Here is a 27,587-nt window from a genome sequence, read left to right on the forward strand (position 1 = left end):
GACCCCCTCCAGCGATTGGCTAACTGCAAAGATCTTTCCAGTTCCGTCAAAACCAGTCGGGCCTCCTGCTCACCCCACCCACCCCAAAGGTCCTCTTCTTCCAAGGGCAACAGCTGCTCTTGATAAAGTCCTTCCCTCCTGCTGTCCAGACCTATATATTTTTTTCTCTGTCTCCCTATCTGGAGGAAGGGGGACAAACCCAACCTGCACTTGAGACTGACACCCAGGTTACCAGGCCTGCTCCACCTGGGGACTAGAAACCACTCTTGTAGATAGATGGAAAGCACTGGTATTTGCTTCCAGGTTTGGGGGGGGCATATTCTCCATCAGTTAGGTCTCTTTGGCCAAAGAAGCAGCCAAATCTTAGCGCCCTCTGCCAGGCTCTCTGGACTCTCCAGCATCAGCTCCTGCTGCACCATCCAGACAACTGCCTAGACCTACAACCCATTTCCCAGTAAAGGACATCAGTTCTCCCATTTCTCAGGTCCCGGGGCCTGACACCAGGAGATGAGGATGCAGGGGAAAGCCCAGGTCTCTGCTCTGATTCACACCGCCAAACATTTCTGGAGAAGTGTCCCCGTCTGCAGGCCAGAGGGGCACCCAGCACCTCTGCAGTATCTTCAGTGCCAAAGTCCCTCCAGGAAAGACATGAAGGGACACCCTGCCATGTGGTCGGGCAGCTGGGAATTTGAGAGGCCACAGCTGGGAAGCACAGCTGGGGGGCCGGGGCAGCAGGAGAGCCAGGCCTGCCTCTGGGCTTTTCCTTTTCAAAGTAGGTCCTCCCTTCCCTGATGGAGGGTGTATGCACCCCACGATCTGGGATCCCTCTGAGAACTAGAACAGCGGGCTACACCGATGACCGTGCGAGGAACAGACATACCCCAAAGGCCCAAGGGCGACGGCGGGTCTATGGGCCACACCAGAAAACCAGCTGGAAAGGTGGAGACCAGGTGGCTGGGCCCCGGAAGGCCGGTCCTCCCTGCTGCAGCTTAGGATCATCACACAAAGGCAGAGTGGCAAGCGCAGGGACAGCTGGGCACTTAGCATACTGAAAGTCCTATGTGATCAGCAGCATATTCAAAACAGCTCTCTGGCTGTCCCTGTCACTTGCAATTTCAGGATGAATAAGGTGACGGAGTTAAGTCAGAGACAGGGAACAAAATAAAAGTGACTGGTAGGGCTTTACCACGCAGTACTACTCAGCGTGAAATATTAACACACGGACCAGGATGGGTAGAGCTTAAGAGGAGTCGCATTGAGTGGACTAAAGGAAGGGGTCAAGCCCAGATGAAGATCACACACCCTATCATTCCTTTTACACGATTTTTGTTGTGGTGGTGGTTACCAGGGATTGAACCCAGGGGCACTTAACCACTGAGTCACATCCTCAGCCCTTTCTTTATTGTTTTATTTAAAGACAGCGTCTCGCTAAGTGGCTTAGGGCCTCGCTAAGTTGCTGAGGCTGGCTTCGAACTCATGATCCTCCTGCCTCAGCCTCCTGAGCTGCTAGGATTACAGACAGGTACCTGGCTCCTTTCATATAAAATTGCAGAACTGAAAAAACTGTGGTATCACCGAGCAGATAAGGAGTAAGGGAAATGGGAGAAGGGGGGATAGGTGCATGATTAAAAACCAAAGATGACATCTTGAAGTGATCATGGTGACATGACTGTATACCACGACCAACATTCACTGTTCTGTATACAAATGTTATCGTGTATAAATAACATCTTAAGATGCTGTTTCAAAGTGGGGGCGGGGGGCTTCTTGGTCACACATGTGCAAAAAAGATCAGAGAATGTTATTCCAAACAAGAAGCTACTGTGCAATTGAGGTCAGAAGAACACACAAAGCAGAAATCACATTTCTCCTTTCGCATTTATGAAGAAGAGAAAGAAAAAAGAAACTGCAACAGGCATTTGAATTTTTCCTGCTCTAATCAGTGCAGAGAACTGGGTAACAAGTAAGACCAAGAGGGTTTAATTAAACTGAGCAATCATTAAACTGGATTTAAGAGTGCTTGTGTTTGCAAAACAACAAAATATTTACAGACGTTTCCTTCATCCCCTTCATTAGTTTCAGACTCCACAGGAAATATGGAGGTTGAGAACAGGGCCTAATGAGACCGTGTGAATTTTAACTACTGAGGTTACCGCGGCAAAGAGACGGCCTGGGAAAACGCTCTCGATGAAGTGCTAAGCGAAAAAAGCAGAAACAAAACAAAAATGAGCTGGTGCCAGCATTCCAAGTGGTTAAAAAAAAAAAATTACAGCGCAGGAAGGCGGGGTGATGGGGACGGGGCACAGGAAATCAAAATATGCCACCAGCGATGATACAAAACGGGCGGGATCAGGGGGTTATTTTCATCTTTTCCATTTTCTATCATGTCTGAAATATGGTTTTGTTACTTTAATTTCTTTCAAAATAAAAAGGCAATTTAGGCCCCGGGAAAGTCATGAGTTGCTCACTATCACTTTGCTGTCCCTTGGAATCAGATGAAACAGGAGTCGGGAGCTGCGGTGGCCAAGCTCATGCCCCTGTGCTTTCCAGCCAGGTTCGCAGGGCCATGCAGGGGGTGGAGCTGCTCTTCTCAAGGTCACCCGGTGACCTCCGCGCGTGGCTGAATCTGCAAGTCAGTCCTCGGCCCGTCACTCCATGGGCAGTCCTGACGGGGGACGGCCATGTCCTCCCTCTCTGGGATCCCCAACACTCTTCCCCAAGCCTGTCTTCCCTGCACTCTCCGCAGCCCCTCGGGCACCTCCCAGCTCTTCCGAGTCACCAGGTGCTGGAGCGCTTAGGGCTCTGTCCTGGAACTTCTCTTCTTCTCTCCACCTCTAACCCTGGGCATCTGATCCACGCCAACAACTTGCAAAAGTATCCGTACACTGACTACTCCCAGGTTTGCATCTTTATTCTAGAATGTTCCCCCAGACTCTAAGACTCATATACCTATAACTCCCTAATTGAAGTATCCACCTGGACATCCCATAGACATCTCGAGTCTCGGATGCCCACAGCTGGTGTTCCCCACCCTCTCCCAAACCGGTTCCTCTGAACCTTCCCTGGTACCTGGACATCCCTTGCAGCTTCTCCTAGCTCTGCCTCCTCCACTAGTAGTTGCTGCATTAAATTCTCCTTAGTTACACACTCTGTTTCCTGCAGGACGCCACTGCTACCACCCACCCCCTGCCCCACATCCTGGCTGAGCTCCACTGTGGCATTTAGTGCCTTCCTGTCCTCATCTTTCCATAGCCAGGTGAAACCTGAACCACCCCCATGCTGAGGTGTCCTCCCCCTTGGAAGTGTAATCCAAGTATGGAGGCCTCCTCCAGGAAGCCTTCCCTGACCACCAATAACTCCAAGCTGGATGGACATCCAGTCCCTGTGGTCCCCAGAACCTCACTTACAGCTCTTCGCTGAGTGGCCTGACATTCCACCTGAGTCAGGGAGACCCCTCCACCCTCCGTTGTGCCCCCTCATGACAGCTCCCAGTGCCAAGTCATGCCTGTGGGATAGCCATTCACCCCTGCAGTCTGCTCATCCCAGGGACTGTGCCTGGGAAGCGAGAACATGGGCAGTCACAGCCAGCGACTTCTGGATCCACAGGTAATAAAAATGAGCAAAGCCACACACTGGGCAACACGGAGGGTAGATTAGCCACACACCACATACAAATCCCAGCTAGAGGCATCCTGTGGCAGTTTTTAAAGAACGCTGCATACTTAGAAGAGCACACGCCCATGCACATGGCTGGGCCCACAGCCCATGAACTTGCAGTCTCTAAGTCAAAAGGTAGAAGAGTGCAAAACTTCAGGGTATAATGCTGAATGAGGGCTTCCAGGCAGACAGGAAATGCCCACACAGATGACAGATGGGGACCAACACTCATACACCACTGTCTAGGTGACGGCACACTTTCCACGTGGGTCTCTCGGTCATCCGCATAACAGCCCCAAGAGGCAAGTTCGTTATTACTGCTACTTTTGCCTTTCAGAAAGCCGGAGTCTACAGAAATCAGATGACTTAACAAGGTCAATCAACAAGGACCCGAAAGAGCCAGCAGCCTTGGCATCCATTCCAGGCACCCCACGCGCATCGTCCACAGCATCCGACGTTGTCAGCGCCCTGTCCTTTTCAAGGCGTTCAAAGTGGACAGTGCGATTCTGAATAGACGTTATGGATTCACACAAGAATTTCTACGGACACCCCTTTTATTCCTGCCTTATAATAATGCTTTCAGTTTTTCCTTCCGGTTACAGTCTGTGCTACCAAGCCCTGGAAGATCTCTGGGCTCAAGATCACGCGCAGCTAGACGAGAAAGGCCTCGGTATTTGCTTATGAAACAGCTTTCTATCGTGATAAACGGCCGTTAACAGGTGAACAGGCTGGGGCACTCTACAGCATCTGAGGCCACACCTGTGAGCCTTGGGAACACAACAACTTAACAGCCAGAAGTGCTCCAAACAAGGAGCAGAGTGAATGAGAAAGAGCCCAGGCTTTTCCTACAACCCACGCTGGACATCTCACTCTGTACCCTGATGGCCTCTGTGTGAGGGAATGGCTTTGGATGCTAACCAGCTCAAATGTGCATGGAACGTCTCAGCTAGGAAACCACCTGAGCCTCCCAGCAACCCCATAAAACCTCAGCCATCGACCTCACTGTACAGAGAAGGGGATGGGGCTCCCAAAGGTCCGGTGAGCTGGTGGGGCTGCGTGGAGATGTGCGCATAAGTGGGCTGGAGTCACAGATCCGGGTACTTAAGACCTGGTCGGTGGTCCTCAGACGTTACTGGTCATGGGATCACCTGGAACTGGAGAGATGCAGATTCCTGGGCTGTGCTCCAGGGACACTGATTCAGCAGTTCAGGGATGGGACCTGAGCTACCAGCTCTGGAAAGAGCCTCCCAAGCAGATCCATAGGATGAGAATCCCTGTGACCATGTGGCACTGCCTTTCCCAAGTAAGAGGCACCTTCCCAAATGGAGACTCTCAAGTCACAAATGATGAGCATCGACCCCCCAAAAGTGTCCCCGGGTCTGCGAGCCACAGTTGCACAGGTGCTGGCTCCTAAGCACACTTCCTAGACTGCACAAGCTCCATCAAATCCCAATAACACCTATGCTAACAGTTCATGCTTTTAAACGGCTCGCTTTGTCTTAAGTTGTTTTGAAAGGATACTCCACATCTCTCTCCAAAAACGGAAACGGGCCTCATTTGCCATAAAAAGATGATGGGGCTCAAAACAAATTCAACAGAGGCAAGAAAAATTAAATCATGGCTAGAGACTGTCACTCACCCTGAGGTTCCCGTCCCGAGTCCAGCTATCTCCAAGGCATGAACAAGCATTGAGAAAGTGTTAGGAGAGCAGGGTGTGACAGGTACCCCAAAACTGAGAGGTTCTCCTTGCATGAAGAGGACTAGAAAGCTACGAGAAGAGTTCTCTCTGTAACGCGCAGCTCTTGTACCCGCTGCCCACACACTGCCCAAACGTCGAGAATCTCGAGTAGCTTCAGGCAGTGGTCTTCAGACTTGCTGGTGAGTTGGAATCTCCTGGAGAACTACCCAGGATGCTGGGCCCCTCCCCTTATCTTCCCGATTCCTGAGGTCTGGGATGAGGCCTGAGAACTTGCATCTCTAACAAGTTCCCAGGTGAAGCCATTGCCTCTGGACCAGGATCGATCACTTCACTCCCAGTTGCTCCTGGGGGTCTCCTCCAGGAGGAGCTGCACTCTACCAGCTAGGACCTTTGTGTGGGCTGCCTCCTTTCATCATAGCTCAGAGGGTGGCAGAGGTCTGGCCAGCAGAGGCCTATGACCTGGGAAGGCACCTGATGGGACTCGGCTCGAAATGGCCGCACCCCACCTTCAGGCTCCGTTCCCTCATGCTGTGCTTCTGTTCTCTCCTCCTGACCCAGCCTGAGCCCTGCTAGATATCTGTGAGCTCCCCTGACCTCAGGTGGGTGCTGGCTCACCACCCCCCTCACCCTCTCCTCCTCCCAGGACCTTTGTGGATCCCTGGCACTGACCTTCCACAGGGCACAGACCCAGCAAAGGACTGGGTTGGCCTAGACCCCAGGTTGGGCTCCTCCCCAGTAACCAGCAGGTCCAGGTAGCACAGAACGAGTATTAGTCTTAAAGCAACTCACACTGCACCACATCTGCTGTGTCCAGGCACTTCCAGAATCCATCAAGGGATGGAGGAGAACATGTTTCACAGGGAACAGAAATCACCTACGGAAAGCACTTCCCAAACAATCTTGTGCCCAGACTCTGGCTTTGCGTCCCAGTGGATGACATCCCCGAGGGGAGAACCCATGGGGTGTGGCAGAACCACACAGTTTCTGGGGTCTCCACCTCCAGGTTATGATCTCAGCCTTATACTCACCCCACGTGTCCCAGGACCTGCTTCTGAACCTCTCCATGTCTCATTGCTTCTTGTGCAACACAGAGGAAATCACACTCACCTGCAGGATTGTTGTGGGATGGAACTGAATAATGTATGTTAAGCCCCGGCAGGGTGGCAGCCAGGCTCACAATGGGTTCCCAGGAAAGGGCTGCAGCTGCCACCAACACTGCCACTACTCCTGCTGATGGGGCAGCCATTGAGGTTACTTCAGCTCTGCTCCACGCCACCTCTAGACTGCTATTACCTGGGAAAGGATGTCTCCCTGCTGGGGGGGGGTGTTTGTGCGTGCGTGCATGCGCACTTGCATGTGTGTACACACACGCATCATTCAAGGTCTCAGCAGCCCCGGGAGCTAAAACAACATGGGTAATGATGAGCAGGTGGGGTTTCTAAGTTGATGGATCTTTGAATGCCTGCAATGAGAAAGGACAGGGAAATCTGAGAGTCCAACAAAGAATTTATTCTTTGCATCCAGCATTTCCCATCTGCCCCCGGGAATACGGTGGGGTTTGGCAAATCCAGAGTTAAAGCCACTGCCTTTTACACTAAGCCAAAGAACCAAAGGCTACCAGGATACACATGATAAGGAGAGAGAAGGGAGAAGGAGCTGGCAGTGGTGGTGTGATGCTATTCTGTGATCAGATGGGCTAGAGGCCAGGGGCCAGCACCCCATTCACCAACAGCATATGTGTACACAGGACAGTCACCAAAGGGTCCCCTTTTCTATTAGATGGCTATGATGCTGACCTATCAACGGCATGGAATAAAATTCCAACAGTTAAGACAAACATTAATTGTGCACGTGTGCTGTGCTCCAGGCCCTGTGTCATTTCTTATAATTTTGCAGAGGTTCAGCAACTTGCCCGAGGTCACAAAGCCAACAAAAAGCACAGCCCACCTCTAAGGGGCATGCTGTCAGTCACTGAGCAGTAGCAAGTAGCACAGTTCCAGGCACACAGCACCGGGATGGGGGCAGAGAGTGGGGAGTGCCTCCCCAAATCCTCCGTGGACGGTGAAGACAGCCAACCCACCGACTCGATTGATGGGAACCTAAGCTCACGGCGCCAGGCTCCGTTTCCCTACCCCGAATTTAAACAGCTGCTCCTTCCATGTAATGGAACGCAAATGTCTGAAGAGCTTCGAATTTTAATTATCAAAGTCCTGATGAAAATCTGAATCAACAGCTGCTCCCGGCAAGGCGGCCCTCAGAGATGCCCAGAGCGGGGCAGTGGGAGGGGAAGGGAGGACACAGCCCAGACAGGGATGCGGATGACTGCAGCTGTCTGGGGAGCTACACCTGCAGCTGGGAGCTGGGGTGGACAAAACCGGCCAGGATGTAGCAAGAGGAGGACAGAGTCTGGGCGCACCTGTCCTCATGCCATACGTGTGCTCTGGCACGTGTCCGGGAGAGTGACAACATGGAGAGGTGATAGCAGGAGCCCTGCTGTGGAGTTTCTGGTGGGCAGGTATGGAGGGGTCACCAGGACAGGAAGCTGGTGTCAGAGAATGGCCATCAGCCAAGTAAGATGGAGCCTGACAGTGCCTTCAAGGCCACTGCTATGACAGTGACTCCTGTGCTCCAAGTATCCGTGCCTTCTTTTTTTTCTTCCAGGTAAGAAATGTCCTCCGTTCCTGGATTCTGGGCAGATGCTGTCATTCAACAAAAAAGGCTGCCCTTCCTCCCTGACTTTAACACCAAAGAATAAAACATCCTCCCAAAGGGCTGACCTTGACAGTCCTACCTTTTGATTCGTCCCACATCTAACGTCCTTCCTACCAGTGGCTTGGCCTGGGTAGCCCTGCCCCAAGCTGCAGATGCTGGGAGAACAAAACGGCCATGAGAAAGCAAAAATCCTCAGTCCTCCTTGTGCTTTCCCCCATCGGTGTGACAACGTGGCTGTGAAACCAGTACGGCTGCTGGGCATGCATGTTGCTACCAGATTCCCAGGAGGAAGCACAGGCCCGGGTTCCAGTTCTAACATCCGGAGCCTTTGACAGAGTAACGCTCTCCTAGGAAAGACAGTTCATGACTCACGTACAAGGATGTTCAGGACGTGGTTATAAGTAAGGATGCAAAGGAATTCAACAATGTGCAACAATAGGAGTCTAGTTGAATAAGTGGTGATGGTCTCGTGCAGCTGAAGCACATGCTGTTATCAATAATTTAGAGTTCCAAATAACCCAAAGTGTGGGAATATGTTGATAATAAAATGGTAAGTAATAAAGCAGGATATGAAATGATCTGTCACACACATAATTATTCCACAACAATATTCCAATTGTATTTAAACACACATTGAAGCATAAATCTGAATAGGAAAAAAAAATAAAACTAAAAGGAAGTACGTTAATCACCAGTGTTCTTAGGGATGGGTTTTATTTTTTGTTCTGTGTGACTTTTCCCATTGTTTTCTAAATTTTCTACTGAAAATAGGTATTGCAAGGAAACTTCTACATTTTTGAAATAAAACTGTTTAAGAGAATACTAAAGGAGGACGTTTGCATATTGAATGTCCCCTGAAGGTCTGAGTTAGAGGCTTGGTCCCCAGCTTGGTGCTACCGGAAGATGGTGGAAGCTTTAAGAGGTGGGGCTTAGGGGGAGATCTTTAGGCCTTTGGGGAGGGCCCTTGGAATGGGACTGTAGGGCCTGGCCTGCTCCTTGCTTTCTCTTTACTTCTTGGTCACGAGATGAGCTGTTCTGCTCTGTCACACACTTCAACATGACGTGCTGCCTTGCCACAGGCCCAAAGTGATGCAGTCAATCAGTCATAGGTTGAAATCTCCAAAACGGTGAGCCAAAATACACTCTTTTCTCTGTATGAGTTGATGATCACGAGTATTTCATTACATGATGGAAAGCTGACTCCCACAGAAGCATAGAGAAATCAGGGAGGGAGAGAAGTTGTTTTGACTTGACGGGACTCGGAGCCTCGGTTGGACAAAGCTTTCTTTCTTCTCACTGCCCTTGGAGACAAAATGACGGGGACATTTTCCCCTTAAATCAATTCTTAAAAATGATATTTGGTCTGATGTTTGTGGGAATACAAGTGGCCTCAGCTCCTGCAAGCATACATCCGAGAAAGCCTCTCAGGAGCCCATTCCTCAACAGACCCCTCAAGGATGAGCAGTTGCCATGACAATGTGTTGGCAAACCATTTATCAAGAACTTGAAACTTCTCCTCCACTATTGATTGTGAATATTAGGAATACTGGAATGAGCCGTGTGACTCCCAACTGCAAGTTCTGTGTTTCCACCTTAGTGCCTGATCTAATTGCACAATGGTCCCCAAATTGGGATGCCTGTCTTTAGGTTGCTGCCTTTAGAACCCACTGGTACCCCTTCAAGAAAGCAGTCATTTGAGGCAGGTTCAAGCATCATCTCCTGCATTTGTTTCTGATACAGCAGGGAAGGGGACAGGAACCAGGCGTGGAGGGTGCTCAGTGACGGCAAGGAAGAGGAGCCCTGGTTTTAGAGCTCCTGTTGTATCCGACACCAGCTGCAACATCAGTGCAACAGAAACCACCCCACTGCTCTCCTGGGTCCCTCTCCTGATGCCAGTGTCACATGAGCAGGTCAACCTCCTAGAGAACTTGGGCCAATCTCCTTTCTCGTTTTATGAAGTCTTCTCCAAGAAGCCAGGGTCAGCTTATGGGTAAACTTGGGAAGCTTGGCTGGAAGAACCAGCAGCCTGCCCTGGGCCTTGAGCTCTCCGCCCGCCAGTCACTCAACAGATCTCCTCTGAGAGCACCTGCAACACAATGGTGCGGGCAAGGTCCCTGTCCAGCTGCCTGCCCACGTCCTCTACCCTCACACATAATTCCCATGGCTTACCCTCTCCACCATGAGACAAAACTTCCACTGCAGGAGCAAAATTTACTTTCTAGAAAGTGGCATGATTGAGTTGACAAATCAATGAGCTGGGCTTAAGATAATGCTTGTGCTGGTGTCTTAAATATGGATGCTCAAAGAGAAAAAAAAAATCCTCATCTCTTTGCAGTTTGGATGAGCCAGCTCTCTCCCCCCACCCACTCCTTCTTGCCCACCACCACCAATGGGCCTAGTATGTACTCACTCTGGGTGCCAGGTCTCAGAGCAGGAGTGGGGATCAAGAGTCGGACTTGGAGAAGAGTTGAGCTGAATCGTGTCCTCCCAAATGTGTGAGTTGAAGCCTGACACTCAATGGGACTGTATTTGCAGATGAGGCTTTTGGAAGGTAATCAAGGTTCAATGAGGACAAAAGGGTGGGGTCCTAAGGCAACAGGATCAGTGGTCTTACAGGTAGGAGAGAGACATCTCTCACTCTGTGCATGCACACACCTAGGAAAGGCCACATGAGGCCACAGTGAGGAGGAGGGGGCCATCTGCAAGGCAGGAAGAGAACCCTATTCAGACACAGAGTTCACCAGAACTGTGATCTGGGACTTGTGGCCTCCAAAACACTGAAAAAATAAATGCACATTGCTGAAGACACCTGGTCGGTGTATCTTATTATGGCAGCTCAAACAGAGTGGGACAGACAGACGCCAGGCAGGTACACAGCATTGCTTCCTAAAAGCTCAAAGCTCAGAAGAGAAGTGGATCCTGAATGAAGCAAAAAAAAATGTAAGACGCCTGAATCTGCTTGGAATGAGGGAGAACCTTCTAGAAAGGTCAGAACAGGCTTCCAATGGGGAGAGGGGTTGGGGGGATTGCTAACGTGCACTACTGCACCAGGCGGGAATTTGACAAGAGGACACAGCGTGTAGGTGCTTAACAAATATTTATAGAAGGACTGATAGGTTTTCCTTCTAAATGGGAGAGGATTCACAGCGATATAGCAGAAGGGAGATGGCTGCCAGACAACTGCTGACACCCACAAGCCCAAGCCTTGGAGTGACAGTAAAGGTCTTGAGCAGTGGTCTGCATTTTGGCTCTGCAACACTGAAAATGCACCCTGCCTCCCTCTTTCCTGACTGCACCCATCCCAGCTTTCACATTCAGACCGGAAACTGGTGAGAGAGGCCACAGTGGCTTCCTTGCCCCACACAGTCCTGGCTGGGGCACAAGTCCTTCTGGATCATCATCTCAGAGGGCAAGAAACCTCACATGAGCCGGGTCAAGGAGCAGCTCCCTCTCAGCGGAGCACGTGTCTGGCCAGGGTCTGGCGGCCTCCAAGGCTGCATGGGAAGGTCTCTGCCCTTCAAAAGGGTGGCCAGAGCCTGTCTCAGATAAAGAGGGTGGGGGACGGGCAGACAAAGGAGCCCAAACACTCCTGATGACATCAGCTTCTGAATGTCTGGTTGAGAAGCCCGTGGGGGTGAGAGATGGTAAGAAGCGAGGGGAGTCTTGTGTCTCCCACCCTGGACCCACATTTTGTCATCGAGCCAGAGCAGAGTAGCTTGTCCCTGGGTCCCACGACTTTCCCAGTCCCTGCATTCTAGTGACCAGGACACCTGGTTATCAAGGCACATGTAGGCTGAGGCCTCACCGTATTTTAAAGAGGGTCCTTGAAACTCCTGTGTCTGCCCAAGACACCTATGTTGCTTCTGAAATGATGCCTCTTCTGCAATGGTGTCCCCACAGGTGCCTGTGGCCACCTGGAAGGAGCTGCAGTGGATGCCCAGGGAGGAAAAGTCAACCAGCCCGCAACAAGCCAGGTTCGGAGCGGCACAGAAACAAGTGTCCTGGTCTCACCTCATGGGTCTGTCGGTCCTGGTCCTCGCCTCTTCCAATCTCTCCTCGACACTGGACTTTATACTCTTCTAAACTTCAAATCTGGCCAGCTGCCCCTGTATGGGCTCTTCCTGGGTTCCCTGTGGCCACAGGGATTCGATCTAAGCTTCAGTCCAGCCCACAGGCCTTCCCAGACCAGCCTCACCAGCCTCCGGGCCTTTCTTGCTGGTACATAACAGCCTTGATGAACTTTTCAATTAATTCTGCAGTTCAGTCAAACCAACTCCAACCTCTGGGCCTTTGCATAAGCTGAGCTTCATTCCAGAATGCCCTCTGCTCCCCTCGACCTTTATTCTGCCACCTCAAAACCCAATTTATTTACCTGCTCAGTAAAGCTTTCATGTTTTCCTCCCTCGAGGCCCTCACTGTACTATGTTGTGGAGAGGTTTGTCCCCGGCCTCTCAGTTCCACATCCTCCTTGCTACAGGGATTGGATCTTATTGACTATATTCTTTTAGCCCTAGCAGAGGCACAAAGCAGGAAAGCAGTGTGTGCTAGTTGATTGACTGATTGATTGATTGCTTAAACTTTACCTCCCCAAACCCTTCCATGTGAGAATCAATTTTCCTCAAAGTTTTTAGCCATTACAAATGACAGACAAGACGCCTCTCTGAATTTCCAAACACTTATCTCAAAGCTTTCCATTTCGTGTACCAGCTCAAGCCGCCAATGAGATGGGTCGCGGTGATGTTCCTGTCAAAGCGCCCCTCTTCCTGCTGATTTACTTTAAAATGCAACACAGTGGCTTCAAGTTGGAAGAAGAATGCAGCCGCATCTTCAGCCTGTCCTCAAACATCTATCACCAGCCGGCTGAGGAGATGTGACTGTCGCGTTCCCGGCCCGACAAGACGATTTTTCTCAGCCACAATACAAGCCCAGTGAGCCGTACGATCATGGTGAATTCCCTATCAGCGCAACATCCTCCACAATTTTTCAGAGAATATGATTCTATCTGAAAATAAGGGCAACGGTCTGGAACACATTTTTCCCCCGTGCCTAACTTTTAGCTTCCTATAAATACCAGACAGCCTTCCGGGAGGTGGCACACCTCGGAATTATCCTCGCCAAAGGCTTTGCCTTGTGCCGTGTCAGAACGAATTTACACATCTCGTTCCAGCATCACTACCAGGGTCTCAGGCAGGTCTCTGGGCCTGAAGTTGGGTCAAATACCTATGCCAGTAAAGGCTTAGGTGAGAGAGAAGGAGAAGAAAGAAAGACTGAGTGAATGAATGAATGTGTAGCTTGGAGAAGAAATAGGAGGTAGAATTCAACTCAGCTAACAGAAATACAGTTTCCAACAGGCAAAGAGAAAAATCAGGAGTACATCAGTTACCTACTGCTGTGTAACAAATTCCTCCAAAACCTAGAAGCTTAATGCAACACACACTTATTATCTCACATGGTCTGGGAGACAGGAGTCCAGGTAGAGTCTAGCCAGGTCCTCTGTTTCAGTGTCTCCTAAGGCTGCAATCGAGATATATAGGCCAGGGCTGCCGTTGCATCTGAGGGTTTTCCTGGGACTGCTGCTGAGCTCGTTCACATGGTTGTTGGCAGGGTTTAGCCTCTCGTGGGCTGGGAGATGGAGGCCTGGGTTCTTAATGAGCTATGGGTCAGAGGCCCCCCTCTGGGTTCTTTGCTTTGTGGGCCTCTCTAAAGAGTGCCTCGCAGCCTGTCAGCTTGCTTCATCAGAGGAGGCAAGCAAGAAGGCAGGAGAAAGTGCCGGCACAGATTGAGTGCTAACAAGACACACGTCCCTGGTGTAATAACCTCAGCTTGGACGTGACATCCCTTCCTTTTATTATTGCCATATTTTATTATTGACGATCAAGGGTGGAGTGCGGTCCAGTCCATGCTCAGAGGGAAGGAATTACAGGAGGGCATGCATATTAGGAGAGAGGGATTACCAGGAGTCAGGTCGTCTTCATCAGGGATCTCGAGAGGAATAGAACCAATAATTATAAAAATGATTGATTAGACTGGTTCATGTCATCCGAGGCTGGAGAGCCAGGGAAAGCAGAGGCTGCTCAGTCCAAGAAGCTGAAGCCCCTGGACAAGAAGGGCCAATGATGGGGTCCCAGCCAGAGTCTGAAGGCCTGGAGCTCATCGGAGAGTCACTGGTATTAAGTCCACGCTGAAGGCCAAAGAGGACGAGGCTGCTGTCCACAGACAACAGCAGCCGCTAAAGAGGCACCCGCTGGGGGCTGCTGTTCTGTCCACTCCTGTTCTCTCCACACCCCCGGCCTATCGGATGGTGCTGCCCACATTCTGGGCAGGTCTGCCCCCCTCCATTTGCTGTTCCAGAGGCCAGTGGTCTCTGGAGAGACCCTTAAAGACACACCCAGAAACGGGCTTCACTACTTTCCTGGGCCTCTCTCAATCCAGTCAAGTTGACAATCAAGACTTACCAGCACAGGTGTCCAAAACCTCCTCCTCCCTCAGAAACACCCAACAGAATCCCAGAAAAGGGGCTGGGGAGCAGCCTGGTGGCAGAGCTCTTGCCTCACATGCACAAGGCCCTGGGTTTGATCCCCAGCACCACAAAAGAAAAAAAAAAAAGTCCCAGAAAAGTATCGTTGGAAACTCTTGCCAAAGACCGGAAAGGTGAAAGTATTTGAAAAGTTGTTCACTCCTTGTCAACAAATGTTTAATGAGTGTCTGAGGAAAGAGAGGTGTGGAAGGTAGACCCTTTAAGGCCTCGGAGGCATCTGTGTGCTGATTGAGATGGGAGCTTCAGAAGGGCCAGGGACAGAGAAGTGACAAACTGTCCCACAGAACAGGCTTTCTCTGACGATTGGGAGGGAAGCACTTGAGTGGCGTGACCAGGACAGGAGGAGGGGGCTCAGCCAGGGGGCCGCAGCTCTAGCTGAGCTGAGAGCCCACGGGCCCCACCTGGGGGGCAGAGGAAGACATGAGCAGACAGGATTCTGGAAAAGCCAAGGATCTGTCGAGGGGTTGGATGTGGAGTGGGACCAAAGGAAAGAAGTCAGTGATGGCTCTGAGGTTTTGGCCCGAGTAACTAGAAGAATGGAACTGCAGATTAAGGGAGGAGTGAGTTTAAACTAAAGACCAAGAGCTCAGCTTTGGCAGTGGTGGAAAATTAGGGCGAGCACTGGGCTTTGAGGCAGATGCCAGAGAGCGAGTCTTGGTCTGCACCTGGGGGATGGTTGGGCAAGGTTCACGCAGCAGACTTGCCAGTGCTTCCTGATGGCACCTGCAGCCCAACCCCTCCACCACCCCTACACCTGGCCCACAGCTCCACCAGGTGCAGTGGGATCCCCAGCCTGACATAGAAGACATACCACGTGACTGCATGGTAACCCAATGTCTTGTTGCATCATTAATGGCAAAATCATCGTAAGACCCAGATTTACAACAAGCATTTGGTACTCATCTATTATACGCAGGGCACTGCTCATATATTTTCGCATGTATACATAGGTGCTGGGCTCTCAGGGTCTGCAGTAATGGGAAAGCTGTGGCTCTCAGGTCCCTTGACAATAGATTGTGGCCATTTCCATATAAGAGCTCAAGTTTCTCCACATTAAGCTCAGAAATGGGGGCCAAGTCTTGTCCTCTCTTTATTACTGCAGCTACTGTGAGCAACACAGCCTGTGTACTTTCAATAACAAGAATCTCATAACCCCAGGCCATCATTACAGCAGTTGTGAGAAAGCCCCCCTCCCTTATATAAACCCAATCTGATCCTTCATTTCCATCCATTGTCTCCAGTTCACCTTCTGCAGCCACCAGAGAAAGTTCCTCTCCTCTCCAAGATTTCAGAGAGATGACAGCAGCTCTTAAATCTTCATTTGTTGCCAATGATAATAGAACCAGTTAAAATCTCCACCACACTTTATGAATCTCACTTGGTATAAGTGTTTGCACAAACATTATCCCATTCACCATCCATAACAGGTAGAGATTAATTGCCAAATATTCTTACTTCGCCATCAATACTAAATGGAACAGGGAAGAGCAAACCCCTTGCTCACCTTCGTGATGATTTCACTCTGGATTCTCATTCCCATCTTGCAAAGGAGGACCCTGAGGCTCGGAGAGATTGTCACTTCAAGAGTACTTTGAAGTAACTAGTGATAAAATATAAATTTTCAAAAATGGCCAAGTCTCGACTCATACCACTATAAATGTGTTAAAGATTTTATTATATCATTGATCACCGAAGATTAAGAAGTTAGGAGGGGTTCAAAGGAGAACCCAATGGGCAGGTGCATCTCTGAATCAGAAATATTTACGAGGAGATGCAAATAGAAATTAAAATTTTTAGGGGCCGGCCGGGGTTGTGGCTCAGTGTTAGAGCACTTGCCTCGCACGTGTGAGGCACTGGGTTCGATCCTCAGCACCACATAAAAATAAACAAAAATATTGTGTCTATCTATTACTAAAAAAAAAAAAATAAATAAATAGGGGAAAAGGTTGGGTGGATCAGATGAATCTCGACCGGGCAGCGTAGAAGGCACATATCTATGATTCACAGAGTTGGAAACTAGATTTCCATAAAACCAAAATCAAATACCCAGAAAGGGTGGGCTCTGGAATCTGGAGCGAGTCAATCAATGAACATCACGTCGCAATGAAGCACGAATTCCTTTCGCTACAGCAGCAGAGCTGGATTCCTCATGGCGGGTCCCCTTCTTCTCGGGGCCCGCTAAGGAAGCTGATTCGAGCATTCATAGACTCTATTAAGGCCCGATCGTAACATGGTTAGGCCTTCAGTTGCTGGAAGCTTATGAGAAGAGCAGGGAAAGGCAGTGAGAAAGCAGGGGTCCTGCAGGACAGAATCCCTGGCCCTCCACGCTCCGTGTCATCCACCGCTCGTCCCTCTCCTTCCCGCTGCCTACTTCTCATTCAATAGGAGCTGTGCTGGGGGATCCATAGCCTTCTTCCCTCCCTGGCTCATTAGAGACTGCGCCATTGTGCGATGAAAGGAGGCAAGGGGGTTACTCGTGTTTTTTGGTTTAACCGAAAAGTCTATAGTGTTTCAATAGCCTCTTTGTTCTCTCTCTCTCAATAGTTCCTGTGTCTTAAGAAATTACAAATTTTCATTCTTCCTATTGCATTAGTAGCTTGGGAAAAAAAAGGAAAAAGAAAAAGAAAAGAAAGAAACCAATTAAAAAATAAAGTTCTTAGGCTTCAGAACGGCGTTTATAATAACTTCACAGGTCGAACCTGCACTTACTGCCAGCAGTTTAAACAGAAGGTTCCTTGAGAGGTGAGCAATAAAGAAGCCATTTAGTACTTGATCTCCAGAGATGCTTTTATCAACTCGCCTGCCCCTTAACCGGCACTGGTTTCTGTATAATCCGGAGAAAAAGGAGACACACCAACCAGCTCTCCCCATTTGCAGGGGTCAGGCCTCTGATTAAATGAATTTTTCCCAAATGGCAGTGCTGAGCATATTCTGGTGGCACGTGCTTAAATATTTCATCCGTTTCCATGGGACGTCAATTTCTCCTGCCAGGCAAGGTGGCCTTGGAGGCTCATCTGGGGTAAGGAAAGGGAGCCGGTTCCAAAGTAGAATGACTCTGAATATATAAGGCTTTAAATCCAGGCATTGTCCACCCACTCCTTCCATTTCCGCCCATGTGTCTACCTGCACTAGTTCAGAAAGTGGAAAAAAATGGACACTCCCTTTTTGCTTGACTTAGGAATGGATCCCATTTTCCTTCCCTTCCCCACCCCCTTCCCTTCTTGAGAACAGGGTTTGCCTTGTTAATCTCTGCACGGAGAATATTCCTCAGTACCTGGCTCCATGGTCAGGGCTAAGACAACGTTTAATCAAACTGAAATAAATCCACTGACTCATTTTTTTCCATTCTCTCATCTAATATTTACTTGGTAGCGACCGTGTGCCAAGTTCTCAACTAAGAACATGGTCCATGGTGTGAATCAAACAAGGTTTTGACCTTCAACGGACTTAAATTTTAGTGAGAAAGGAAATATATGAATAAGTGAACAAATGAGGGCATTAATAAATAATTGCATTCTGTGCAGAAAAAAAAAGGCCCAAAGTAAAAAGTTAGGATAAAGTGAGAGCAGTAGGGGTGGGAGATAACTCACTCACCTCACTTTCCTCCATTCATACAATAAGTACTCATGAAGTATTTCCTTATCCACTCAGGGAGTACTTGGATAAACAGATGAAAAGCCACTACTTGATCATTCTCTGAAGGACGATGGATAAGAACACACCAGCATTTATTGTGTGTTTATTGTGTGCCCACTCTGGTGCCAGACTTATATGATTATCTGATTTAATCTTTAAAATATCATTTCCCCCAAGGATCGCTCTTACTACTTCAGTCCTACCAGTGAGGACACTGACGCTCATTGTCACTAACGTGCCTGACCCAAGATCAGTGATTTACAAAATGGCGGAGCCAAGATTCGAATTTACTTTCCTCCACCTCCAAAACACACCAGCTCTGGACCGAGGCATTATGCCAGGTTCTGCAGGGAAATGTGAAATGGTCAGACAGTCGCCTCTGATGTTGTCAAAGAGATCACAAGCTCACTGGGGAAACAGAATATATCCACACAGCCATAACCAAGGCAAAGAGGAGACATAAAAAGAGATGGGCTGGAATGACCAGAGCAGCGACATGAAAGGGTGAAATGGGCCCATAAAGACAGGAAAGGCTGGAAATCAGAGAGGAGGCTGAAGGAGAGTGGGAGCCTGTTCATACATCGGGGTGACTACAACGTGTTAGGCATAGAAGAGATGTAAAGTCATATATGACCTTTGCCCTTGAGTGAGAGATCAAGGTTCACACCAAGCTCAGCCACGAGGGAGCCGGAACACAATCTGCATCTCCCTGGGGAAGAGGACAGAGAACCACAGGATGCTCAGAAAATGAGAACTCTGCCTTGTGGTTTATCTTCTCACTGAGCTAGGCCCATTTTACCACCAAAAAAAAAAAAAAAAAAGGGGACTTCTGTTGGGTGGAGGTTCTACTTTGGCTTCATTAAAGTTTACAAATTTTATCAATATTTCTAGATAAACTACACTCTCACCAAAATAAAACTTCAGAAAAAGTGCTCAGATGGGAACAGCTTAGCCCCTCCAAGTCACAGCTTCCTCATCAGTAAAATACGGTGGCAAATAGAAGGTAACAACAGTCACTGTTAAGAACTCAAGATGTCATCTGGCAAAGGACTTTGCAAGGGCTGAGCCCACGCCAGGTGCTCAATAGAGATGAGTTTCCATCTTCCTCCCCTTGACCCTTCTTTTTCTCTTGAAGGAGCCTGGCCACCTGCTTCTTCTCCATCCCTTCTTGATGCACATATTCAACGGGTCCCAAGTCCTGCCGCCTTCCCCGCTCACAGCACCATTCATTTGAGTTTCATTCTCAGGACCCTGACCTAGTCCAACTGCTATGGCTTCTTATCCAGCTCCGCGCTTCCTATACACAACCACCAGTCCTTCTGAGCCCCGGGTCATTCTTCCAAAATGCTTTTGAAAGATGTCACTCCCTAGACAGCAGAAGAGAGAGACGGGACTTAAACTGCCCAGGGTGCTCTCATATGCACCCGTTGGCCATGATTAGAGAAGGAAGTGTTAGCAGCATAGGAACTTCCTTTAGGAAATCATGTAAAGTCATCCAACTGCATGTAGGAATAGTGGAGAGGAGGTACATGATATTGGGCATGACATGTCTAAATAGTGTCACCTTCAATGGCCCAGGGAGTATCCTGCAAGAGGCCGTCCCAAAACAGTCCTTCTTTAGCATATTGTAATGGAGAAGTCATTCTTTTCATCATCAACAACAAAATACAACCCACTCTAAGGGAGAGGGGCAGGAGCAAAAGATCAAGCTCAAAAGGAGGAATATTCAGGCTGTAGAAACACCGTGGCCATGGTTGGAATGAAACAGGGGGGACCCCTGCCCTGAGGAGTTGATAGAGATCTGATCCCAAAGGTATCATGGAACAACTACAGATGCCCAGCCCAAAGACGTTTTGCAAACAGTGAGGATAATGACAGTATTTCTCATCTAACTCGCTGCCTATTCCCTTGCCTGGTACTTAGAAGGAGCTCAATAAACTTAATGCATGGATAAACAAATAATCCCATTTCACCAACCGTACCAATGAGATGACTATCTGCCAGCATCAACTGGGACTAGACACTGCAGTAGGAGCTGTGTGTCTACCAACAATATGCATAATATTGAATATATATTATATATAGTATTTATATTATGTACACATGTATTTATATCTTTAGAAAACATTACATGATATTAAAAACACATATTACTGTTGTATTAAAGATTCATAATTGATTATATCATTACTTATATGATTTATACTTATAACTAGAATATATTGAGTTTATTTGTAAATGGTATTTATAATTATTTTTTTTAATTTTTTTTAAAGAGAGAATGAGAGAGGAGAGAGAGAGAGAATTTTTTTATTTAATATTTATTTTTCAGTCATCGGCGAACACAATATCTTTGTTTGTATGTGGTGCTGAGGATCGAACCTGGGGCCGCACGCATGCCAGGCGAGCCTGCTACCGCTTGAGCCACATCCCCAGCCCCAGGTATTTATAATTATATGAAAAATAAATATCCACATTTATTTATGTTGATCTAAACTTCACAGGTTCCCATGAGATAGGTAGGCCTTAGGCTGACCATTTTGCAGACGACAAAACGGAAGCCCAGGGAAGTTACATAATTGTTCCAAGGTCATACAGCTAACAAATGACAACTGTTGGACTTCTACCATCACCGATCATAGCTCGTGGAGAGCTGACTTAGATCTGGGTCTAAACACAAGTGTCCCAGTGCTCCCTGCAGAGGAACACACCTGCAACACAGTATGTCATGCTGGGCTCACTTTCTTGACCCCTGGGCTGCCTGTGCCCAGCCCACTCGGGTCTGAGCCTGGGGAGGGCTAGCTGTGCCCCACGCCTCATCCTGGCTGCTGGCAGGAGCGCTCCCTGCCCAGCTCCATTTTCCATCCTGCAGGAAGCCACTACTGAGGAGGAGGGAAATGTCTCTGGCGGAGTGTCTGCTGACTCTCCTGGGACTAATCTGCCATGAAGCAGATGCAAAGCTTCATTTATCACTTCCAATGAAACGTGAAAGAAACAAAACCACAGCAATGCTCCTGCTCCCAGTGTCCAGCGTGGCAGGCCCTGGCCCACCAGGGATCCAGCATGCCTGCTCCCCACAGCATGGGCCTCTCTCATGACCAGGGCCCTGCATCATGAGCTGCGCCCAGGGCTCTGTGGCCTGGAGCTGGGCCAGCTGACGTTCTGTCCAGAAGGGGCTTTTAAGTTGACGTTCACAAAACATAAAATAATCATTTTAAAGTGAGCAATTTAGTAGCATTTGGTACATTCGGTGCCACCTCCTTCCCTATTTACATCCAAAACACTTTCATCCCCCCAATCAGAAGACCCCGTATCTATTAAGCAGTCACTACTCATTCCCCCTTCCCCTCCTCCTGGTCACCACTAATCTGCTGTCGCTATGGGTTCTCCTGTTCTGGACATAGCCTACGTGACTCCTCATGTCCAGCTCCTCTTACTTCCCATAATGTTCTAAAGGCTCATCCGCCTTATGGCATGGGTCACTCTGTGCATCAGGATTTTGGCCACTGGCCACTTGGAGATGATGAGTTAGAGAGGGCCACTGATGGACACTACAGAGCTGACAGCCAGTCTTTTTTTAACCTACCCAGACCCAAAGAGGAATGAAGGATTCGGAACCATATCCCCCTGGAAACCTTCTCCATCTGCCGGAAACAGGCAGCCTCTGGAGTCAATGAATTACCCTGTACAACAGGAGGGACAAGGCCCTCATTTACACCAAACCCATTAGGGACACCAGAGACCGGCCCTACCAGCCCTGGGAGGCCCAGCACTCACAAAGAGAAAAGAAAACCATTAGTGTGGATGCACCTGTCTATTTTTGCTAAAGAAAAGCAAACACAGCATTCAACAATGAGCAGCTCCAAAGTTTAAGTGGTGCTGTATTTCAGCTTCAAGTGGAGCAGATTGTGGTCTGACCTCACCGGGGCATCAGCAAGGGGCATTACAGGCATGACAGAGGGTCAGAATGCTATCAGTTCCTTAGACAAGGGCCCTGAGAAGTGACTATAAATACAACGGTGAGTCCTCCAGCAAAAACCCACTGCCTTCCAGAGGGAAAATCAGACTCGATGACTGCATTCACTGAATTTGTACAATTCTGGCCCTTGTCTTCTCTTCTTCCTTTCCTCAGCATCATGGTGACATCCCTTTGTCACAAACTGTAGAATTTAAAAACGTCCACAATGCTCAACCTCTGCCTTGTGGACATTCTGAGTGGGGTCACTCTCTAGGGGCCTTGTCCTGTGAATTGTTGGACATTTGACCACATCCCTGCTCTCCATCCACTAGATTCTGGAAACACCTCTCCTCCAGGAAAGATGGCTCAAAAGATCTCCAAACTTTACCAAATGTCACGTGGTGGTGGGGGCGGGGGGGGGGGGGTACAAAATTGACCCTGGCTGAGAATCACTGATTTAGACTCAGGTCAAACAGAACAGCTACAGAGAAGTTTCAGGAGGAGGTTGTCTGAGACCTGCAGGTATGGGATCTTGAGTCGTGATTTCCAAAATTAGGTTAATTACAATCAACTCTCAATTATCCAGGGGCCAATTACTCACATTACCCCAAACTGTCGACATCCCGCCCAACCCGCCATTCACAAGCAGCTGGCAATCAGGAAGGAGGAGGGATGTAGAATCGAGCCTGCAGGCTCACGAGAAGGTGAGATTGTTTATGCTCTTAAAATATACATCCTCCCTGCCCCTTGCCATGTTTAAGGCCACCCTGCCTCCTCTGAGCCCTGGCAAGAGGGAGGGGGACAGGGGCCCGCCTCTCCCCCCTGAATGAACCAGTTCCCTTTGTTCTCTTTGGGCAGGAGAAATTCTAATGTCACCTTCCCCCTCCTGGCACCTGCCTGGATCTCCTTCAGGCAACAAGACCAGGAGAGAGGTCTCCGAAAGACCAGACCCAAAGCACTATCACCGTATTTGAAGGCAAAGAAGAATAACACAGCAGAGGGAAAGCCCTGCTGGCATATTAAAAAGTGAAAAGATAAAAAGTAAAGTGAAACACCTCCCTGACCGTCCCTCCACTGTAGCCCTGGGTCCCTTTCTCTCCTGCAGGACAGCCAAGCTTCCTGCAAGGGCCAAGCCCACTCACCTTTCCCACCATGTCACCTTCCACTCATTGCCCACACACACACCCCAACTCGGCATGAAAGTATCTCTCCAAGCTCATTGAGGACTGAGCCCTTGTCACGGGATCTAATAGCCACCTTTCAACCTTACCTAGGATGTGAGACTCCCAAGGGCAGGCAAGTTTGCTGGGTTCGCTCTGGTGCCCCAGGACGGGCACATAGAGGTGTTCATAGAAATTTGTTAAATGAGTGAGTGTGAGGGTGACTCTTACTCAGCTTCTGAGAGGCATGTCCCCTCGCATCCTTTCTTTGGTGCCTAGAAGGAACTGCTGGTTTTCCCCCTATCTCCCCAGGACTCCTTCCGCCTTCTTCTTATTTTATTTACATCTATCAATTGTCCCTAGCAACGGGTTCAGTGTGATATTTCCATACCTGTGCAGAGTGCACTGATCAAATCCCACCCTTCTCCCCACCTTATCCCCCTCCCAACTTCTAGTCATCACTCATCTACTCAGCGTCTTGGTGATGCCTCCTCTTCCCTGGCACGTCCATCCGAGGTCCTTGGGGTCCTTTCCTTGCGGCTTCTTTTCTCCCTTGACAACATTCTTCCCAGACCCTCTCCATAATCCCCTCAGTTACCACCCTGAGAGGGCAGTCCGTTTGGGCTGGCCTACATCCAGCCATTATTTGTCTCTAAGAACATCTGGGGCACGCTCTGGGGAACCAGCCCTCCCTACTCCAGCCCACTTCCAGAGTGGACAGTAACTCACGGTTGGCCAGTTAGAGCCTTACCTGCCCCTGGCATGAGTGACAGCTTAAGGGATGGTCACTGGGCCCCAGAGAAGCTAAAGCAAGTCTGGCCCGGGCTCCGCATGGTTGGTGATGAGCCGTTCTCTGTTTCCCACAGAGCTCAGGGCATAGGGATGTGCCTATGGGCCACCTTGCCTTCCTGGGGGGAAAGCATGCCTGGTTCAGGCGGCTCACAGAGGTGTGAGGTGAAGAGACAGGAGCCCAGAGCTGATCATTTCCTGTGGGCTTCCCGATTCAGGAATGCTTGAAGAACCCAACCTTTGGCATTTTCAATTACATAACCCAGTAAATTTTCCTTTTGCTCATGCCAGTTTGGGTTGGAGTCTGCCATATACAACCAGCAGCCCCAGATAGGGCCATGACCATACCCCCAGGCCTGACTCAACCCTGACCTTCAGACTACATACCCAGTTGTCCGTGCCCATATCTATGACTCTGCCACATGGCCACACTGCTGGGAACAGATTCCCTGAAGCAAACATCTGGCGTCTATGTGCACCACCATACCCCCATGCTCTCCTCATCCCACCTGTGAGACCTGTTGCTTGACAGTAGGCCTGTCACAGGGCTGACTCCCTCTCCACTGGGACCCCACCCCACCTCTGGAAGGAGAAACTCAGGCTGCCACAGTGGAGCGGTTCCTCTCTGAGATATCTGCCCTCAGTTTTCCTTCCGAGGACATGCATGCTATTCTTTGGCTAAGAGGTGGGACCTATGCCTCCTTTCTCCCTGCAGCTCATCTGGCCTTCCTTAGTTACTTCTTTTTTCCAGTGAGATGCAGTGGTAGTGATGCTCTGGGACTTCTTGGGTGAGGGGTCATAGAAGGCCTCGAAGCATCCACTGCCAAGGGAGAAGTGATACTCTCCAGAGGAAGCCATGCTGTCAGGAAGCCCAAACCACAGGAAGAAGCCTTTGGAAGGAGAGTGTGAAGCAGCCAGCTGCTCCCCAGCTATTGCAGTCATCCCAGCCCAGGTGCCAGCGATGGGCACAAAGGAGTCTTTCTTGGACACTCTAACTCCAGCAAATGCCCTATGGAAAAGAAACCAGGCTCTAGTGATATGGACTCCTGTGAGTGTTCTAGCCATCTTTGCCTTTGGCCAGCTCCAGCTGAGACCCTAAATTTTACAGAGTGGAGACGAACCTCTCCATACACCCGCCCTAATCCATGACCTGCAGAACCACACACATCTAAAACAGCTGTTGGTTTGCACTGCCAGGCTTTGGAGTCACTCGTCAAGTGGCAAAGTGGTACCTGAACCACTCGGCTACTGCCTATCTTTACCAAACCATCCCTGAGATCCACCCAGCGTCAGGTCCTTGTCCCTAAGGTAGCCCTGGCCAGGAAAACCTGCCCTGCAGAACCAAAATGAAGTTGTAGGTTTGTCTGTCTTCTTTCCTTACCATTCAGCGGACTCCTCCGGGGCTCAGCACAGTGTCTGAGGCTGAGACATCAGGACGTATCTGAAAACAAATGAAGGGAAGATGGGAAGGAGGGCTGTGTGCCTCCGACCGCAGTGAGCACGCTCCGGAGCCCCAGAACTCGCCCGTGGCCCTGGGGCTCAGTGGAGGCCAGGCAGCGCTGCAAGTGTTACCGTAATCATCCTGACAAGTTCCAAGCCTGGTAATCATTAACCATCCCCAGGAGAGCTAGTTAGCTAGCAAAGAAGAAAGCCCCCTCCTCGGGGTTGGGAGCACCGATGCCCTGACGGCATTTGGCTTCACACTGAACTCCCAGCACCTTCTCGCAGAGCCGATCTGTCTATAAAATTGGTGGTTTCTATAGAAACAGAAGCGCGGTAGTAAAGCGAAGGGAATCGTACATTCTGTCAGCGTACGGAGATCAATCCTGCTCTTCTACGGGGCCAGGACTCTTTCACGCTTTATTTTTGAGCATCTCCACTTTCATTTCCATCCAGTCATCTCATCTCATATTTATGAGGCTCCTGCACCAGCAATCTCGTCCCTTCTCGCCTAGCGGCCTTTGTTAACTAGGACCACAGGCAGAGGTCGGTGGGAGGCGTGTGGAATTCCTGGCATCCCCTAGTGGCATCTGTAATGCCAGACCCAACCTCAAAGGCAAAACTGGGATCTCTGGTATTCTAGGGTGGTGCCTGCAAAGGCGGATACAAGGTGAGGCTCACCATTCCCCGACTGAGCACTATAAAAATCAACTCTGAGATCGGGCACTTGTTTTACATGCCTAGACCTCAGCTTTGGACAGTCCCCAAGCTCTGAAATATTAATATGCCTGCCATCTCTGACCTGTACCCCAAAGTGCAAGTGGCTTCCTAACAGGCAAGGAATTAGAACTTAGGTCGTACTTGAATTATTCGTGCTGTCTCTGATCGTCTATGGAGAAAATTAGAAGAGGTGCAGGTTGCATTTTAATATTTTAGATGAAGTTTCAAATTCTGAGACACATGTTAACTCGTGAGAAGTGTCGGCTTTTATCTCGATTCTCTCTTAAAATAAGAAATAATACAACGTTTTCTTTATCAAAGAACAATTTTTTTTTAATAACACTTAATTTGAATCTGACCTAACAGCACTAAATGTGTTTTGCCTTTTTCTTATTCTGATAAATGGCAGGTTGGATGAGTAGGAATGAAAGACAGATGGATGGAGATGAATTATAGATGTGTGAATAGATGATGAATGGAGGATGGGTGGATGATACATGGATGGTGGATGGATGGATGGAAATTAATTATGCATGTACAGATAAGTGATGTATAGATAGATGGGGAGGAATGGAAAAGAGAGGGATGGATGGACTGGTAGATAGATGAGGGAAGGAGAAAAAGAGGGAAAGGATGAGTGGTCAGGTAAATAGATTGATGGGTGAATGGATGGATGGAAGTTAATTAAGAATGTGCAGATGTGTGATGGATGGGTAGATGGGAAAGGAAGAAATGGATGTGTGGGTGGATGGATGGATTGGGGAACAGATGAGGGAGGGAGAAAATGGATGAGTGGGCAGGTGAATGTGTGAAGGGGTGGATGGGTGACCGGCAAACCATCCACTGGAACTATTTCCTGAAATGTACATCTAACCATACATCCATTGATGCACTCCCAGCTGCTTTGAGCAGCACCTTCCATGAGCCAGGCGTGATGCTGAGCAGTGAGGAAGGAGCATTGGATGTGTGAGATAAGGTCTCAATCCTTGAGGAGCTAAGACTTCACTATCTTTGGGCTATCAATGAATTTCAGGAAACAAAATCAGGTGCAGGGAGAGGAATACAGGGTCCACTGCCATGGTCCAGGGGAGAGCGGATGGTAGCCTGGCCCAAGATAATGGCAGTGAATACAGGAAGGCAGGAGTAGATTTGAGATTTATCAGCGGGCCTTGATGATTGACTGGGCCACAAGGCCCTGAGTCTAAATCTCAGTCAACCACTTCCCGGCTGCGTGAGCCTCCATTTCCTCGGCTACAGATCATGGGTAATTACACCTGT

At 49.3% G+C, this 27,587-nt stretch overlaps 1 protein-coding gene across 4 annotated transcripts in view; it reads right to left on the reverse strand.

The window, feature by feature from the left end:
• Ptprt (protein tyrosine phosphatase receptor type T) overlaps positions 1-27,587 on the reverse strand; it is a 1,029,624-nt gene that overhangs the window by 794,999 nt on the left and 207,038 nt on the right. The window contains exon 1 of one of the 4 annotated variants that reach the window (XM_078051817.1): positions 25,531-25,636. The exons of the other annotated variants lie outside the window; for them this stretch is intronic. The gene's annotated coding sequence lies outside the window, so the exon portion shown is untranslated. Of the gene's footprint in view, positions 1-25,530; positions 25,637-27,587 lie in introns of those variants that run through there. 4 annotated transcript variants of the gene reach the window in all.

The sequence above is a fragment of the Ictidomys tridecemlineatus genome, chromosome 5 (assembly GCF_052094955.1).
Source record: "Ictidomys tridecemlineatus isolate mIctTri1 chromosome 5, mIctTri1.hap1, whole genome shotgun sequence".
NCBI classification, from domain to species: domain Eukaryota; kingdom Metazoa; phylum Chordata; class Mammalia; order Rodentia; family Sciuridae; genus Ictidomys; species Ictidomys tridecemlineatus.